This window comes from Cervus canadensis, chromosome 9, assembly GCF_019320065.1.
Source record: "Cervus canadensis isolate Bull #8, Minnesota chromosome 9, ASM1932006v1, whole genome shotgun sequence".
Classification (NCBI taxonomy): domain Eukaryota; kingdom Metazoa; phylum Chordata; class Mammalia; order Artiodactyla; family Cervidae; genus Cervus; species Cervus canadensis.
Window position 1 is genome coordinate 74,776,756 of NC_057394.1, and position 17,441 is coordinate 74,794,196.

The 17,441-nt window shown below is 43.5% G+C and overlaps 1 long non-coding RNA gene across 1 annotated transcript in view; it reads left to right on the top strand.

Moving 5' to 3' along the window:
- LOC122447079 overlaps positions 1–17,441 on the top strand; it is a 546,471-nt gene that overhangs the window by 445,994 nt on the left and 83,036 nt on the right. The window contains exon 8 of the long non-coding RNA XR_006271124.1: positions 6,171–6,420. This is a non-coding gene — a long non-coding RNA (uncharacterized LOC122447079). The remainder of the gene's footprint in view (positions 1–6,170; positions 6,421–17,441) is intronic.

Sequence of the window (17,441 nt, forward strand, 5' to 3'; positions counted from 1 at the left end):
CAGTTGTTATTGTTCAGTTGCTAAGTCCAGTCCAACTGTTTGCAACCCCATGAACCGCAGCATGCCAGACTTCCCTGTCCTTCACTATTCCCTGAGTTTGTACAGACTCATGTCCATTAGGTCAGTAGTGCCTTTCAGCCATCTCATCCTCTGTCGCACCCTTTTCCTCTTGTCCTCAATCTTTCCCAGCATCAGGATCTTTTCCAGTGAGTTGACTCTTCACATCAGATGGCCAAAGTATTGGAGCTTCAGCTTCAGCACCAGGAAAACCAAATTGTTTACTCAATAGATTTTCAAGGACCTCTCCCTCTGGACTCTACTGGGACCTCCAGCCATATCCTGTCACCCTCCCTCAGGCTCAGCAAGCTCCAGCCACACTGACGGTGCCGCCATGGTGACTCAAGTTCAGACCTGTTCCGTCTCTCTTTCCTGTTTCTCCCTTTCCAAGATGCTTTGCAATTCTGATACCCTCTTTATGAAATCAGATTCAATCATCTAGACCCATCCAAAGCATCTCCCCCTTGGCATTCCCAGAGCTCAGTGTGTTCATAAATGGTACCTCAGTTCATAACATTTATGTGTGAGTTAATTACCCATATGTCTTCCTTCCTTTCTAGACCATAAACTCTGTGAGGACTGGGGCCATGAGCTTGGGTTGTGTCATCAGTGGCAACATGGTACCTGACCCATAGTGCCTGGAAAATCTATCTTTTTCAAATAGTGTCTGGACTTTTAAATAGTAGAATTAACTTTTTCCATAGTTCCTGGAAAATCTGTGTTATCATTGAATGAATGAAGGAAGGAATTAAGCTATCATCAGCTGCTGCTCTTGCATTAGAAATTCAAGAGCAGTGCTGGCTGAAGGAGATTCCGAGGAAAGCATCTGGCTGAAGGTGGGGGTTTGTACTGAACTATGAGGTGCTCACTGGGGAAGATGGGTTCCAAAGCAGAACCCTGAGCTCTGAGCCAGAGGGGAAGCTAGGACAGTGCTGGACTTCCAGGAGAAACCTGAAAGGCAGGAGCCTGAACTGAAAATGAAAGTCAGGGAGCCCCAGAAGTGATGTTGGTCCAAACTGTCAGGGAGGCGGTCATGCGCAATAGTCATGCTGTGGTGGGGGGTCCAGGGAACTTTCAAATCCAGGATTGAGTCCTGTCTTCCACAGTTAGTTGTGTGACCAGTGCAAACAATTCATTCTTGCCAAAGCTCAGACTCCTTTTATATAAAGTTATAGTACCTAACAATGTGTGCTCAGTCATCTTCAGTCATGTCTGACTTGTTGAGACCCCATGGACTGTAGCCCACCAGGCTCCTCTGTCCATGGGATTCTCCAGGCAAGAATACTGGAGTAGGTTACCATGCCCTCCTCTAGGGTTCCACCATGCATCTCCTGGCATCTCCGGCATTGCAGGCAGATTCTGTACCACTCAGCCACCAGGGAAGCCTACCTAACAATAGGAGCTAACATTTATTGAGCATTTCTACAGGTTATTTCTTTTAACCTTTGCAATCACTGTGGGAAGTCGGTGCTCAGATTTCCTGATTCACAGCACAGAGACTTGCCAGCCTGCCTGGAGTCATGTGAGGAGATAGAAGGTAGGATGTGGACTTGAGCCCAACAATCTGGCCCTGGGACCAGCTACTTGCCATGCTAGATCATCTCTTTAGGGTCTGCCAGATTATATATGTAAACCCCCCAGCAAGTGACTAAATGACAGTCACATATTTTTGAGGACCAAGCCGGCTTCAAGATGTGAGAGAGAAATAATCCCCGAATATAGGAAAGAACTTTGGAATGAACACCAAATCTCTCCGTGTTTTTGTTTTTGTTTTTTGTTTTTGTTTTTGAATATGCTGTGTGAAGTATATTCTCCCAATTCTGCTGTTTGCCCATTAACCTTTTCTCACCTGATATTCGCCTTCCCTGGTGGATCAGGGGTAAAGAATCTGCCTGCCAGTGGGTTCAATCCCTGGGTTGGGAAGATCTCCTCGGGAAAGAAATGGCAACCCACTCCAGTATTCTTGCAGAAATCCCATGGACAGAGGAGCCTGGCAGGCTATAGTCTGTGGCGTTGCAAAAGAATAGGACGTGACTTAGCAACTGAACAACAACAGCACTTGATATTAACCGTATCCTTGCTTCCAAAAAGAAAATTGCTGTTTCAAAGTCAGTAGCCTTAATCCAGTTATGAAGGGTGATGTTTTAGACAACACAGTATTAGCATCTGGTGAAAAGCATTGGAGCCTCCCTCTCTGAACATCCTAGAGAAAGCACACAAGTGGTGAGGTGTGTTGTTTGGTTCTTTTCTGTTTCTGAGAGTGAGATCTCCACCCTGTGGCTTTGATGCACAAGAATACCACCCTTTGGAAGAGTTTCTGGCAGGCTCCTGACATGAGGACAATGCAAAAGGGCTGTGCTAGTCCTAAGGAACAGCCTCTGTTGGGAGAGCTAGGGCAGGCACGTCTCACCAGGCACATTTTCTCTGAGTTCTGCAGACTGAGTGAGTGATTCCCAAGCTGAGAAGGCTTTTCCCAGTAGGTCTAGAGGTCTTCAAGAACACCACTGAACAGACAGCCAGGATCCATCTTTCTGAGGCCGCAGGAAGAACAGCCCCTCCCAGCCAACTTTGTTGGTGAAGGTCTGCACCTTCTCCTCTGGAACTTCAGGAAAGAAGACAGGAATAACCATGGAAGCCATTGTCAGGCTCAGGATCCTAAGCTGACCTCAACTTCCAAGAGCACAGGGTTGCCTCCACTTCTTCAAAGATTCCATTTTAACACCTCGACTTTGGTTGACCATCTACCTGGTGTCCAGTGAGCTTGTCAGGGAGCAGGGTTTGTTCACCTGTGAACCTGGGAAAGTCATGTGTGTTCCCATCTTGATACAGAGTGAAGAATGGGCCTATTGTTAATTGAATCATGTTCCTCAAAAAGATATGTTGAAATCCTTACCTGGCAGTTTCTGTAAATGACCCTTATTTGGAAATAGGGTCTTGAAGATATAATCAGTTTAAGATCAGTTTAATAAGACTGGTGTCATTATAAGAAGGGAGCTTAGACAAAGACAGACATGCCATGTAAAGACACAAAGACATAGCAGGAAGGCAGATGAGGCCACTGCAAATCAAGGAACACCTAGGGTTATGAGATGTGCGAAGAAACTGGGAAAAGTCCTTCCTGAAGGCGCTGAAGGAAGCCTGGCCCTGCCAACACTTTAATCGTGCACTTCTAGACACTAGAACTGTAAGAGAATAAATTTCCATCATTTGAGACAACACAGTTTGTGGCACTTTGTGATACATCCTGAGGGAACTAACACAGGGTCCCATTTGGAAATGAAGGGATAGGTAACTCAGCCTGAGCACGCGGCGTGGTGGGTGTCTCTTTCAGATGTCAGGGTGATGACAGGGCAGGCAGGCACTCTTCCAGAACTGTGAGTGGTGGTAACACCGGGGAGAGTCTTTCCCCTGGTGCAGTGGGCAGTAAGGGTTGTTACTGCTGCCGCCCCCTGCCCCCACAATTCAGCCCAGTGTGCAGCCACCTTCCTGAGCCGAGCTGGGCTGCTTGCTCTTGTGCTTCAGGCTGCCGGCCGCCGCTCTGCTCCTCACCTGGTCAAGAGAACCTGTCATCAGGAACCACAGGGTTCCAGAGAGGCAGCCTGGCCAGTGACCTTCACAACCTCATGACGTAATAATGCTTTAAGCCACTTCCTGGCTGCAGGTCTAAGAGATTCTAGCCCCCGCTGTCTCCTCCCAGCCCAGGGGGCTGAAGTGTGAACAGGCAGCTCACTTCCAGGGATCCCTTTCGTGGTCTCTACAGGATGCATTTTCATCGTCAGTGAAAGGGGAACCCAGCCGTGTCTCAGCAGCACAGAAGTGTTGCCTGGGAACCTGAGATGACTGCTGGCGGGTTGGGTTTGGCTGTGGGCGCCCCAAGCCTGCTCTGCTGCTGTGAGGATTTCCTTGTTCTCCTTTCCTCCTTCGCTTCGTGATGCTTTAGTTCGGATCCCCTGAAGCAGTTTAGCAGCAAAGAGTGAACGTGCCACTCAGTAAAATGGGTTTCTGGGAACTTCCCCACCAGAACTGATTCCTGAGTACATCAGAGAATTATCCCAAGGGATTTCATAACAAAGCAGTTTCTTTCTCTTTGTCTCCAGCCATCCTCCCTCCAAATGTTTAGGGTTTTGAAAGCATGTCTTTAAAAAGCAAAGGCCTGGAGCAGAGTCGACATCAGTATTTTGCACGCATGGCTCTACAGTCCTCCAAGTCCTTCTGCAAAGTGCCCCCAAGCCACATACTGATTAGCCAGACACTGGGGTTGGGATGGAGTTGGGGGTAGGGAGCCTTTCTCTATCTGCAGCTGTGCTTTAACAAAGGCCTAAAGTTGGTGTGTTCTTGGCTCTGTGTGAGAGATTTAATTTCTTGTCTCAATGAGTAAGTGGCCATTCATCTCCTAACAGCAGGCAAGAGAGAGGGTAAACAGGAAGACCCGTGAGCTATATGTCTCCAGGACTGGTGTTGATGTCAGCTGCCATAAACTAACAGACAGAGCTGAGCAACTAATGTCAGAGCTCCATCTCCTGGGTTCCTGTGAGGTGAGGGCCAAGGCTAGGGGACGTTTTTTAAGGATTATTTTACCTGCTCAGATAGACAAGGGGTCTTGATACACTCACTGTTAGAATATGATGGACTGTGGCTGATGGTCCCGATGTCCCATCCTTGAAAGCCATGCTCGTGTCAAAGCTACAAAATCCTTTGTTAAGCAGCTCTCAGGTCCAAAGAGTATTTTTCTGGATGGTCAAAGGAAGTTCAGTGGCAAGTGGTTCAAAATCTCCTCAAACATATGAAAACTATTTTCCAATCCTGACCAACTTTACCGTGGCAACAGCTTCCTAATCCCCACAGTCATTCTGCCCCTTCAGTTAATCCTTCAAAATGATGACTTGTCATCTTGCTGGACCTGGCATGAAGGTGGGGTAGTCTCACAATCTAGACAGGATACAAGAAACAGGGAGTCAGAACAGAAGGCCCCTGGGTCTCAGCACGACCCCCATACTGGCAGGACTAATGGAACGAGCGCTACTGGCGGAGACCCAGCTGTGATCTCTGGGGATGCCTTTCCCCTCCCCTCTCTTGGGGTAACATCCTGATGTGTCTATAAATGAAAACTGGCACTTTTTCATTCGATTGGACTTCTCAGCATAAATCGAAACATCAGGAAACAGTTGCATGCTGAGAAAACATTTTTACTAGTAGGACACAAGTTGAGGTCACTTTTTAATATCCGTGATTAGAATTAATTAATATGAGTATGTTGTGTACCGTCTAGAGATTCGCCTTCAAACTGAGCATCACCACGTGATTTCAGTGGCTGCTTTGCTGTTTCATTTATGATCTTTTTTATGCCAAGCAAAGGCAAATGATATCATAGCATTCTGAAAAGGAAGATTTTACAGTAGTTCAGATCAAAAAGGAGAGAGGGGAAATGAATCATTTTGGGGCTTACAGAATATAGGCATGCCGAAATCCAAAGAATTTGTGCTGTGGCAGCCAGTACCATATTTATGTTGGGAGCAGATGTATTATGCAGATTCCATTTTTGCGCAGGCAAACTTGCAGCCATTCATCAGCAAAAAGTGTAGCAGTAAAAGAGCAATGCAGAATTTTCTGTTGATTCTAGCAGTAAGTGGATTAGATATCTACTTAATGCAGCTTTCAATAACACTGCAATGTGAAACTTATCTTCCAGTGAGCAAGCTAGATGGTTGTGGAGTTATCAAGGGACACCTTATTAAAATGTGTATCTCGGGATTGGGAAGAGTTCAGATTTTCTGTGAGGCCTGATTATTCTGAATGAGCAAAACAAAGCTTTAAAATGTTATAGTGTATTTTTGTACAACTTATTTATGCCAAAGGGGTTTGTAATTTAGTTTCATGTTTTTGCAACTTCAAGTCACAAAGAACTTATTGGGGGCAGGGGCAGTCTGTTGAATTTCTTCTCCTTTACAAGGACTCAAATGGGCAGCCTCCAAGATGGCCCCAGCAATCCCAGCTCCGGGTATTCTTGCCTTGTGTAATCAGGTCTCATGTTGTATTATAGTTGGTCAGTGGGACTAACAGAATACTGCAAAGTGATGGGATGTCATTTCTGCTTCTCTCTCTCTCTCTCTCAGATCATTCACTCTGAGGAAGCCAGCTGCCACATCATGAAGACCCTCTGGCTCTTCTATGAAGAAACTCCCATGACAAGGATCTAAGGCCTCGTGCCAAAAGCCATGAAAGGGAGCATCTTGGAGCTGATCCTCTAGACCCAGTCTTCAGGGGACTGCAGACTGCAAGGCAACAGCTTAACTGGGAGGCCCTGAATTGGAACCACCCAACTACCCAACTGTGCTGCTCTGGGATCCCTGACCCTCAGAGACTGTAAGTGTTTGTTATTTTAAGCTATTGGTTATGTGGTAGCAGATATCTGATGTAGGCGCCTGTGTATAACTAGTGACTGAGAAGCACTATGAAACGTCACTTCCTGAATTCAGGCAGTAGATGTGTTTACTGCTTAGTCACTGACCATAAGCATTATTTTTTTAAATGATATCAGCCTCATCTCTTAGGGTGAGCTCATTAGTGACATTCATCCATGTTCATGTAATCTCCCAAAAAATATACATAGGAACAAAGTCAACATTTAACATTGTCATTCTTTGCTATTGCTGTGGATCATCCCATTGCTGGTTCACCTTGATGAGGAACAAATACCTGGTATATCTCCTGGTTCGTCTGTCCATTCCCACTTCTCATTTTATTCAGCTACAGAGTAGGGCTGCAGATTTCATTCATACTTTAGCTATAATATGCAGAGACTATGTAGCTCTTTTTTTTTTTTCCTGTAACTAATCTGGTTTTGTTGCCACTAATTACTTGGGGAACAACAAGCCAATACAATTAGCAACAAACTAATACTTTGGATTCTGATTTGCAGTCTTAAAAAGGCACCTTCAGCTCAGTCTTTTAGGAAAAGAACCCCAACACTATTTATCTGTCAGATTTGTGTCATCTGCTTAGCACCTGGTTTCATTTTAAAAAGTCATCTGGGTAAGTGGTAAGAATGGTGAGACTTACAAGATCTCATGGTGGAAGCAAAATCAGGGTCCTCAGACGTGGTGTCCTTTGGCTCCCTGGCTTCTGGAATAATGTCTTGGATGCTGTGAACCTCTGTGGCTACATTCTGGCTGTTGTTTCTCCCTCTTTGTCAATGCCCATCATACTCTGCAGGACACTTAGCCTCCAACTGTTCTCCCAGGGGTGCTAGGAAGCCTTTTGAATTCTGAGGGTGACTCTCATTTTGCTCCCGTCTAGGCCAAAGCCCTCAACCCAGAGCCACCTGGCCCCAGGGAGGGTGATGCTCTGCGCATGGACCTCAGCCAGATTCTCAGTATACTTGGGTCTCTTCTGTGCTGTTTGGAACCAAGAGTGGTCCAGGGAAGCTGAAGCTTAGGCCTGTCTCCCCCTAACTTTGCCAAACAACCAAGCTGATTTTGTTGCGACTGTGTACAGGCTGGTATAGTCCCAGGAGCCCCTATCTGTCCTCAGCCTGAATGTTGATGGTCTGATGTGTGATACCCACACCAGGCTAGGCTGAAGCCCAGATAAGACAGGCAATGTCTGTTGCACAATGAAATGGTCACACAGTGTAATGGTCTTCCCCTCCTCCCTTTCTTTGTCCCTGGTCTCCTCTTTCCTTCGGGTTCCCACCGCCTTCTGTGTAAGGCCTTTCATCCGCAGTAGAACCATAAGCTTTATTGACTTGCTCCTCTAGTCACAACATAGCTAGTAGGATTATTTTCTTTATACCATGGAAGAAGAAATGTAAGGAATAAAGCGATTTAGAGTATTAGTAAAGCTTTATGTTGCTAAAAGTTCCTACATTGTCAGAAACCAAGTACAACCTCAATCTTCCCCTGTTCATTTCTGAAACAAATCTTGATTTCCTGTGCAGGTGGTTGTCTCAGGCCAAGGTGGGTGAAGATTGTGAACTCAGAAAGGCAAAGAAAAATCCACACTCATAAATTTCAAAATATTACCTTATTATATCTGTCTCTGTTATTATTTTTCAATATCAGTTACCCATTCACAGATTACAATCTGCAAAATGGAGACAGGGTCACTTGGTTTTCTTTTGATGCTCTTCCATTTGTCTTCTAACTGCCTTGGAAAATGCTTGTGAGTCTCCTTCTTGTGTTCCCCTCCAGACACACAGGCCATCCCATTTTCCATAGGCACTAGAGCGTCAGTTTGTCGTGTTCACTTGAGCTGATGAGCAGTGAGGCTGACTTTGTGCTCTTGGACCGTGGAACGCCTGCATGATACATGTGGTGCCCTCAGGAGAACAGCATAGTGGGTCATCAGGGACACTCAGTGCGTCTGTGAAGCCTGGTCTGGGTCTCTTCCACATTCCTGCTCACACCTCCCTACTCAGCTGCAGGAGATGAAGTGAGCCCAGCCAAGCCAGTAAGTTCTACCTCCGAGGATCCTTGTAGTGTCAGTAACTCACTTTCCCTTGAGGCTCTCAGCCGCACAGAGCCACCCACCACCCAGCAGTTCCCCTTGTGTTTAACACGACTCTTGTATGTTTCTGAACTTAAAATCAGACCTGCTTATACCTTCCAGATGTCACCAGGTCTCTTCCAATCACTTTCACTTTAAATCAAACTACATGTGACTGAAAGAAACCTTTATCACATTCTTTAATTGCTTCCATATCAGCGACTTGAGCTGCAATCCTGGTCTGGTTCATACAGCCTTCTTCTATCAGAATCCTCAGGCTTTGGGCAACTCACTGCCATGCCTGCAGCATCTATCTTTCCTTTTTGTAGGTGACAGTGCTTAGTGTCTGCTCCTACTTTCATTTAACGATGACTTTAGGGGACGTATTCTCTGAAGGAGACATTAACATTTGCATTAGTCAGCTCCAGGCTTGTCTGCCATGCTGGTAAATGGTCACCAACAGTTACTGACCACCTACTGTACCTGAGGTCACTCCCTTATAAGTGTTATTTCACCTAGTCTTCACTGAAAACTCTAGTTATTATTTCCTCTCCATTTTATAGATGAGAAAACTGAGGCTTGGATAGGGTAGTTAAGCAAATCACCCATGCTCACAGTCACTGAATGGCAGTTTCTCGTACCAAAGACTGTTTGTCTCCAGTCTGCTTAGTTGATGTCGAGATCTGCTCCTCCCTGCTCTGCTTACTTGATGTCGAGATCTCAAGATTTTGTCAGACACATGTCTTATAAAAACAGCGAATTAAAAAGGAGCCAGCTTCCTGGAGAGCTCCAGGTGGATGTCTTCCAGGTAACTTTGTGTCAGATTATTGCATGTGAACCCATCCAGGTCCATCCTAAGCCTACTCAGGGCCCTGAAAATGAGCAGCAGTGTTGGTCTCTGGGTCTTTGAAAGCCCTGATTCCTGGGGCAAGAGCCTATGGAAGCATCTACCAGAAAATGCCTGCTGTGTGCCTTGTCCCAGTGGGTATCTTACCTTCGGAGACTCAGTCCCAACAGGACTGAACTTTTTGAGAACAACTTCTTCATATGACAGCTCAGCATAAGCAACGCTGTAGAGACTGGGTGTGGCAGGCTGGTGGCCCTTCATCCCTCCTTCTCCTAGATTGCCATTCCTATGCTTGGCAGCTTTTTCTAGTTTGCTCCTTTTGGCTAAAAAGAAGTATTTGAAGGCAGCAGGGAGGAGGGAGGGAGAGCTGGGTGTTGAACAGAAAGTGATGATGAGTGAGGAGATGAGGGCAGAGCATTTTCGTTCCTCTGCTGACCCAAGAGATGGGCTCTGACTCTTGAGAAGCTATAAGGACCGGTTGACAAGGACCCAGAATCACTCCATAAAGGCCCAGGTAACATGAGATTGCACGGAATTCATGAGAAGAAACATTCTTGTGTTTCTGTGCAGAACACAGTGACTGCAACCACAGAGCTCTGGGAGATTTCGAAGGTGGAGACGCTGGCCATTCCACTGGAGCTCCGTATAGGATGGAGCAGCAGCAGGAAGGGGAGGTGGCTGCCCCACAAAATCTGTGGGCAGCAGCTTAAGTGATGGGACCAGAGAGTAAGAGAGTGAGTATCCTGGGACCTCCTAATAACTGCTGAGGACATGATGAGAGATGAAGGTGAAGTCAGAATTATGCTGGTGGGGAATTTAAACTGGCTAAACTGTGCAGTTGCTGCTGAGTCTGTAATCTGGTCAGGAAGCTAGAGTGGCAGGTGGACATTCAAGTTTATACATCTTCACAGCAATTACAAATATGGCTGGGGTACAACAGCAGTGCTAGCCGCCTCTTCTCAATCGGTTATTGATAGAATCCTGTATTCCCAACATCTTGACAAGCATTTCCCACTGAATCCTTTTGTCCTTTGTAGACCTGGATTCTGCTGGAACTTTTTTTCTTCTACGTTAATCCACAAACCATGGAGATCCATGCTGTGTTGACCAATGTCAAAGCTTGGAACTCATATAATAATGAAAAGGACTTTTTTCTATGGTGGCTTAAACTGATTTCTCCCATATAAGAGCTTTCTTTCTCGCAGTACATCATGCACATCTCATCAACTACATCGTGTTTGCATCTCTTGTTTCTCATGGCTAATTTCCAAGATTGAATACATGATAGGAAGACTGGGGAGTGGCTCTTCTTCACCGTAATAGTTGGGCTGGTGCTTTCAGCTCATATACCTGTGAGTATTGTTCATGGCTGCCAGGGAAGGAGCCATGAAAAATACTTGCCTTCCCTTTTCTCAACCTTTGATTGAGAAAAGATGAGCAGCTAGGTTATGAATTAGTTGGCAATATCTACTTTATTTTTCAGAAGCTGTTTCATCTATTGTTGGTTCTGTATGCCACAAACACCCTTTCTCCCCCTTCACACTCCCAAGTTATATGAAATATATACGCTCCATGGAAAGAAAGAAGTATGCACCTTATTTCATCCTACTTATATATGGATTATGCTACAAGTGTTTGTGGAAAACAAAGTACCAATTCCAAGTGGTAGTCAGCTTTACAACTCCATCTAAGGGGACAGTTTCTCTAGCCCAGCACTTTAAAACAGAAATGGGCATCACTTATTTATTAACTTGAGTTGCATGCACTCTAGGTTAATTTGATAAAAAAGGAGTTTAGATTAAACAAGGACAGTAATAAATATTTCCCCACTTACCTTCATCATAGACATTTTGATTATAGAAATGGTTTATCCACAAATGCAGTTTGGTTATCATTTCTTTTCCTGTCTTGGATACTGGATCCCATAAACCATGAAGTTCCCAGATTGCTTTTGCAGCTATTGGATTATTTTAAACAAAAAAGGAAACAGCCACAGAATAATTGAATCAATCTTGTTAAATAGACATAGCTCCAAGCCAGAACCCTAGGCATTTATTTTATTCTATATTTTTATTCTAGAAAGACTCCATGGCTTTTCCTGGGAACTATTTCAGTTTTTTTTCCCCCTGTTTCTAAATTTGTTATGCAGTCAAGATAGTCTACTTTATCTTTACATTTTATATCCTGAGAATTCATGCTTAAGAAACATACTGCCTTTAGAAAAACTCAGAATGCATTAAGCTTCACCATTCCCTTTTACACTGATTCCTTTAAGCTTTGAGATTGTTAGTCAGGGAAGTCAAGTGGTAAATCTGTCCTCATCTGTGGTGTGTTCAGACTACTGACTGGAACGCTTTGGGCTAACATGATTTAAAAAAGAGCTCCAATCCCAATCTACTTAGCTTTCCTTTCCTTTGTTTTCAATGATGTATGAAATTTCTTTTCAGATATTACAGATTTTTTCCAAATGTTTCTTCCCTTGTCGACTGAAGAAAGCTCCCTTATGTCAACTGCTGGGGCCAGATCACGGCATGAAGCTTTATTTGACAAAAGCCCCAAAACATGGGTCTGACATCTGTCTTGGAAACCTGATGTAGCCAGCTTGAAAACTTCTCTAGGACAGAAGCAGGGCAGAAGTAGAGCACGTTTTCTGTCACATTAATCTTAAAGAATGTGACTTTGTTACAAAGAAAAAAAAAATCCTTCTAAAAATCTTGTGTTGAATTTATGTCACAATGATGAAGTTATCTATACTTTCTAATTGCATTTTGAAAAGTAGTTCTATCAAAACACACTTTAGAAGGGCAATTCTTAAAACTTCATTTTATAGGATTTGGGGTCATTTTTCAAGGGAACAAATTGAATTCTATTTTTTAAATTTTGACTTCTTATTAATGAAATACTCATTAATTAAAAGGCATTGGTGAAATTTGACAAAGAGACTGATAGAACATCCAAGAGTACCAAAAAATGACAATTATTCTGTTTCCAACAGGTTTTTAACATTTTATTTTTCTAAATCTTTCACATGGAGTTCATAGTTGGAAAATTTCAAAAGTACTTCTTGCTTAATCTTTTTTGAAAAGGAAAAATGTCCCCACTTTTGTGAGAATGTCTTGATCTTGCTTTTGGAGAGAGGGCCATGACCAGAATAATGGAGTGTCTCTAAGACCTAAAGCAGACATCCTAATGCCAAATTGGCAAAACAAAAGCAGCCTACTTCCAAATTTAGTCACTGCTTTCTGGCTGGTACCGAATTCACACTATTCTATTTATGTTTCCATTTATTGCTGTGACTTTTAAGACAAAGACTCTTAAGTTGTGGCTGTCAGAGCAAGAAGTCAATGGACTATACCAGCAGGACTGGAGGTGTGCTTGGCCATTGTTCCAGTCTCCTGATCCAAATTCTATCTAAGGCACTTGAACAGCTACAGATTTATACAAGAGAACTTGAAATCTCAGGCACCCACTTTCCATCCCAGGAATGATCAGACCTCAGGTCTGGGAAGAAACTCTGCAAGAACACATTACACATAGGACTTTAATACAGACTAAAATCATGCATGAAGAATATATATATTTAAGAATTTTAGAAGTTCTGAGAATATTGTGGTTCAAAAAGATAAGAGTCTTTGTCTTCAGCTACTCTATAACATGCAGAGATAACTCATTATATTGAGATAGTACAGGGTGTGGTGGGAGAAATGAGGCAATTCTTTGAATAATATACATAGAATTGAAACTACTTATAATTCACTGTGAGGTTATTTCTGGGGGTAAGTTTTTCTGGAATGTCTAGGTAGAATTATTCAGAGCAGTGGCTTCATTTCTTTACTTGACATCTTTAAAGTAAATATATTTGCATAGCAAATGTACTTATATAAAAGGCATATAAAAAAGAACTCAAGTCCTATGTCCATGACTAGATTAATTTTCATAAAGTGCACACACTTATATGACCACCCTCTAGGTCAGAATGGAACATTCTAGGCACTCAAATGCTCTATTCATTCAGATTCCCTTCAAAAGCACCTGTTTCAAGCAGTGGAATTATCAGAGAGCCTCCAGCTACTCACACATTTCAGATCTACCATGGGCTTGACCCCAAGGCAACCATCTCCCTGGGCTGCTCTCAGCCAAGGACCACACATGGCCAAAGCCTTGAACTAGCCCTTCTTGCCCAACGCAGGACTTACTCTAATGGCCAGTGTTTGCTCTCCGACCCCTACAGAAATGGCCATGATCTCTTCTGAGCTGCACTGCGGTCTGAAGCTCTTTGACCATATTCTCATCCTGTGCCCATCTCTCTATGTGAAACCAGACCTGTATTGTGGTTTGAGGCTCTCCCACCTATGCTGACTCCTTCTCCCCTTCATCCTCCACAGGCGTTTCCCTGATAACCCTCTCACACATCTCTCTGGTATCTTCTTCCCAGAGGACCCTAATTGACATAGGTGGTTCCAGGAAAGCAGAAAACAAGATGGATTTAGGGGACTAGATCGCTCCCTTTTTGGCTTGTAAGGAAAAGGTTCAGTGGAACCCCCATGTAACTTACATGTGGAGCATAGGTGGTTTCTGGCACAAGTGGTGGGTACCCGAGGAAACATCCTGGCAGAAGGGAACACCCTGACTCCCTTAATGATTCCCACATTTGAAAGCATTCGGAGGACCTTGCCTAATGACAGTGGAGGTGGCTGGTTGTTGTATTGATGGCTTCCACAGGGATGTTGAGGAGTTGAGGGTGGTTTATGAAAAGTTAAAGGATGTGTAAGAACATGAAGGACTCTTCAGTAACTTACAAAGAGGCCCCCACGTCCTGCAGTAGAGAGCAGGTGCAGCTGAGCAGCAAGCACGGGGCAGAATTAGAGCCTGTGATACAAAAGCCAGGCCACTGGTTGAAAAAACTTGAGACCCTGAAGCGTGGTTGGGGACATTTGGACAGATCCCCCTGAAGATTATGTCTCTGTACACTCCTCTGGACCTGTGACACTTACAGAGATGGCCTCTTGCCCTTCTAAGAGCTGGCACTTTCCCAGTATAGGAAGATACTCTGGAGGCTTCTCAACAAGGCAGCAGTGCTCATACCACTCCCCAAGGGAATTGTGCCACCATCTTCCTTGGAGATGCCAGGCCAAAAATTGTTACTGTTTTTGTTTAGTCACTCAGTCGTGTCCGACTCTTTGCAACCCCATGGACTGCAGTCCATCAGGCTCTTCTGTCCATGGGATTTCCCAGGTAAGTATACTGGAGTGGGTAGCCATTTCCTTCTTCAGGGATCTTCCTAGCCCAGGGATCAAACTTGAGTCTCCTACGTTGTCAGGTGGGTTCTTTACCACTGAGCCACCAGGGAAGCCCCCACCAGGCCAATTAAGTAGGCTTAAATCCCAGTGGAACCTGCAGACAAGGAAGGGTAGAAGAGTATCACACCCTGAAGGAACTGCAAAGATCAGCTATGATGGACTAGTTGGATCCAGAGGTATACCCCAGGCCTGGATTTTGAGGATCTTGATCAAGGGGGCTGAAGAGTAAGATCCTAAAAGCAAGAATTCATTGACCTGAAGGCGTTATTTTGAGATACAGGATTTACCACTCAGACAAGGAGCCCAGTTGGTACGAAAGACTCAATGCTAGGATAGGTCTAGGAATCCTGGACAGAGTGGTGACCTCTGCTGATAAAAGAGAAATGAGTGTCATGGCAGATGACAGAAAAAGTCATAAAATACTCAGGGGTCTTGGCACACTAGAACATACATTTAGGGGGAACATACATTTAGAGGCTCAGAAATTTTCCAGAGGATGATCTCTGTGAAAAGACTCAGAGGACATAGCATTCTCTAAGGTCATGAGGAATGGGTTGAATAGAGGGTTACTATGAGTCTGGTAGTGGCCAGGATCTGTACCTGCATTATTATGTCATTCTGACCACTCAACTATGTAAATTAGGTACCAGTTTATCTCCATTTGGCAGAGTCTTCAGAAAATTAACAGTAACCATTCAGTAAGTAGTAACTGAAATTGTAGTCGACCTTATTTTTACTGTTATTATTTCTGTTGTTGTTCAGTTGCTCAGTTGCATCGGACTCTTTGCAACCCCAAGGACTGCAGCACATCAGGCTTCTCTCACTATCTCCCGGAGTTTCCTCAAACTTATGTCCACTGGTCAATGCTAACATCCAACCATCTCATCCTCTGTCACCTTCTTCTCCTACTGTCCTTAATATTTCCCAGCATCAGGGTCTTTTCCAATGAATTGGCTCTTTGCATCAGGTAGCCAAAGTATTGGAGCTTCAGCTTCAGCATCAATCCTTCCAATAAGTATTCAAGGTTGATTTTCTTTAGAATTGACTGGTTTGATGATCTTGCTGTCCACGGTATTCTCAAGAGTCTTCTCCAGCACCACAGTTCAAAAGCATCAATGACTACTGGAAAAACCATAGCTTTGATTATTTAGGCCTAGGTCGGCAAAGTGATGTTTGATATGTCTGCTTTTTAATATGCTGTCTAGATTTGTCATAGCTTTTCTTCCAAGAAGCAAGTGTCTTTTAATTTCATGACTGCAGTCACCATCCACAGTAAGATTTTACTGCCTTTCACTTATGTATTTCATATTACTCAAGCTAAAAAAGACATAATTACTATTTCTGTCTAAAATTATGTTGCTTGGTATTTCTTTCAAGCTTCCATCCCAAACATTAAATCAGTTTAAGATATATTTTGAGACTATATAAATCTGCAACAAATCAGTTTATGTTAAGTAGCTCATTGAAAAAATAATTCTAGAAGAGATAGATACTTGGAAAAATCAATTGGTTAAATTTAATCCTGAGAAATCCTTTACATGGTCAACAAATGGTTTCAAACTTGTTATAAAATATTCGAACTGTGTGGCCCATCCTTTACATACCAAAAGCAAGACAATATTATATAACTAATGAATCTGAAGTGGAGAAAACTTATTCTGATAGTTCAGGTCACTTGTAGCAGTTTGGGTTACTGCATGGTTGATTTGAAAATGTGATTATCATTTAAGATGTCAAAACACCTGTTAATTTGAGTCAAATGTGGATGTAATAATAATAGTTATTATTATTTGGAATTTAAAGTGCAACACTTAGTTATTCTAGTTTAATTCAATTAACCTTTAAAGAGCTAAGTGCTATAAGTGTGAGGACAAATTATCATTGTGTTTTAGCAGTTTGATTTTGGCTACATGTCATTGTTTGTATTGAGTTTCTAAATTAATAGTCTAAAATAAATATTTCAAAGATGTATTCAACATGTGTCAGATACTGTACCAGATTCTGGAGACAGAAGAATGAGACATATTCTTCTCAAAGATCTCACAGTCTCAGTTCAGTTCAGTCACTCAGTCATGTCCGACTCTTCGCTACCCCATGGACTGCAGCATGCCAGGCCTCTCTGTCCATCACCAACTCCCAGAGCTCACTCAAACTCATGTCCATTGAGTTGGTGATGCCATCCAACCATCTCACCCTCTGTCGGCCCCTTCTCCTCCTGCCTTCAATCTTTCCCAGCATCAGGGTCTTTTCCAATTAGTCAGTTCTTCACATCAGGCAGCCAAAGTATTGGAGTTTCAGCTTCAGCATCAGTCCTTTCAATGAATATTCAGGACTGATTTCCTTTAGGATGGACTGGTTTGATCTCCTTGCAGTCCAAGGGACTCTCAAGAGTCTTCTCCAACACCACATTTCAAAAGCATCAATTCTTCGGTGCTCAGCTTTCTTTGTGGTCTAACTCTCACATCCATACATGACTACTGGAAAAACCATAGCCTTCACTAGACAGACCATTGTTGGCAAAGTAATGTCTCTGCTTTTTAATATTCTAGGTTTGTTATAATTTTTCTTCCAAGGAGCAAACATCTTTTAATTTCATGACTGCAGTCACCATCTGCAGTGATTTTGGAGCCCCCCAAAGTAAACTCTACCACTGTTTCCATTGTTTCCCCATCTATTTGACATGAAGTGATGAGACTGGGTGCCATGATCTTAGTTTTCTGACCTTAATTTTCTAGTTTTCTGGGTATGGCATA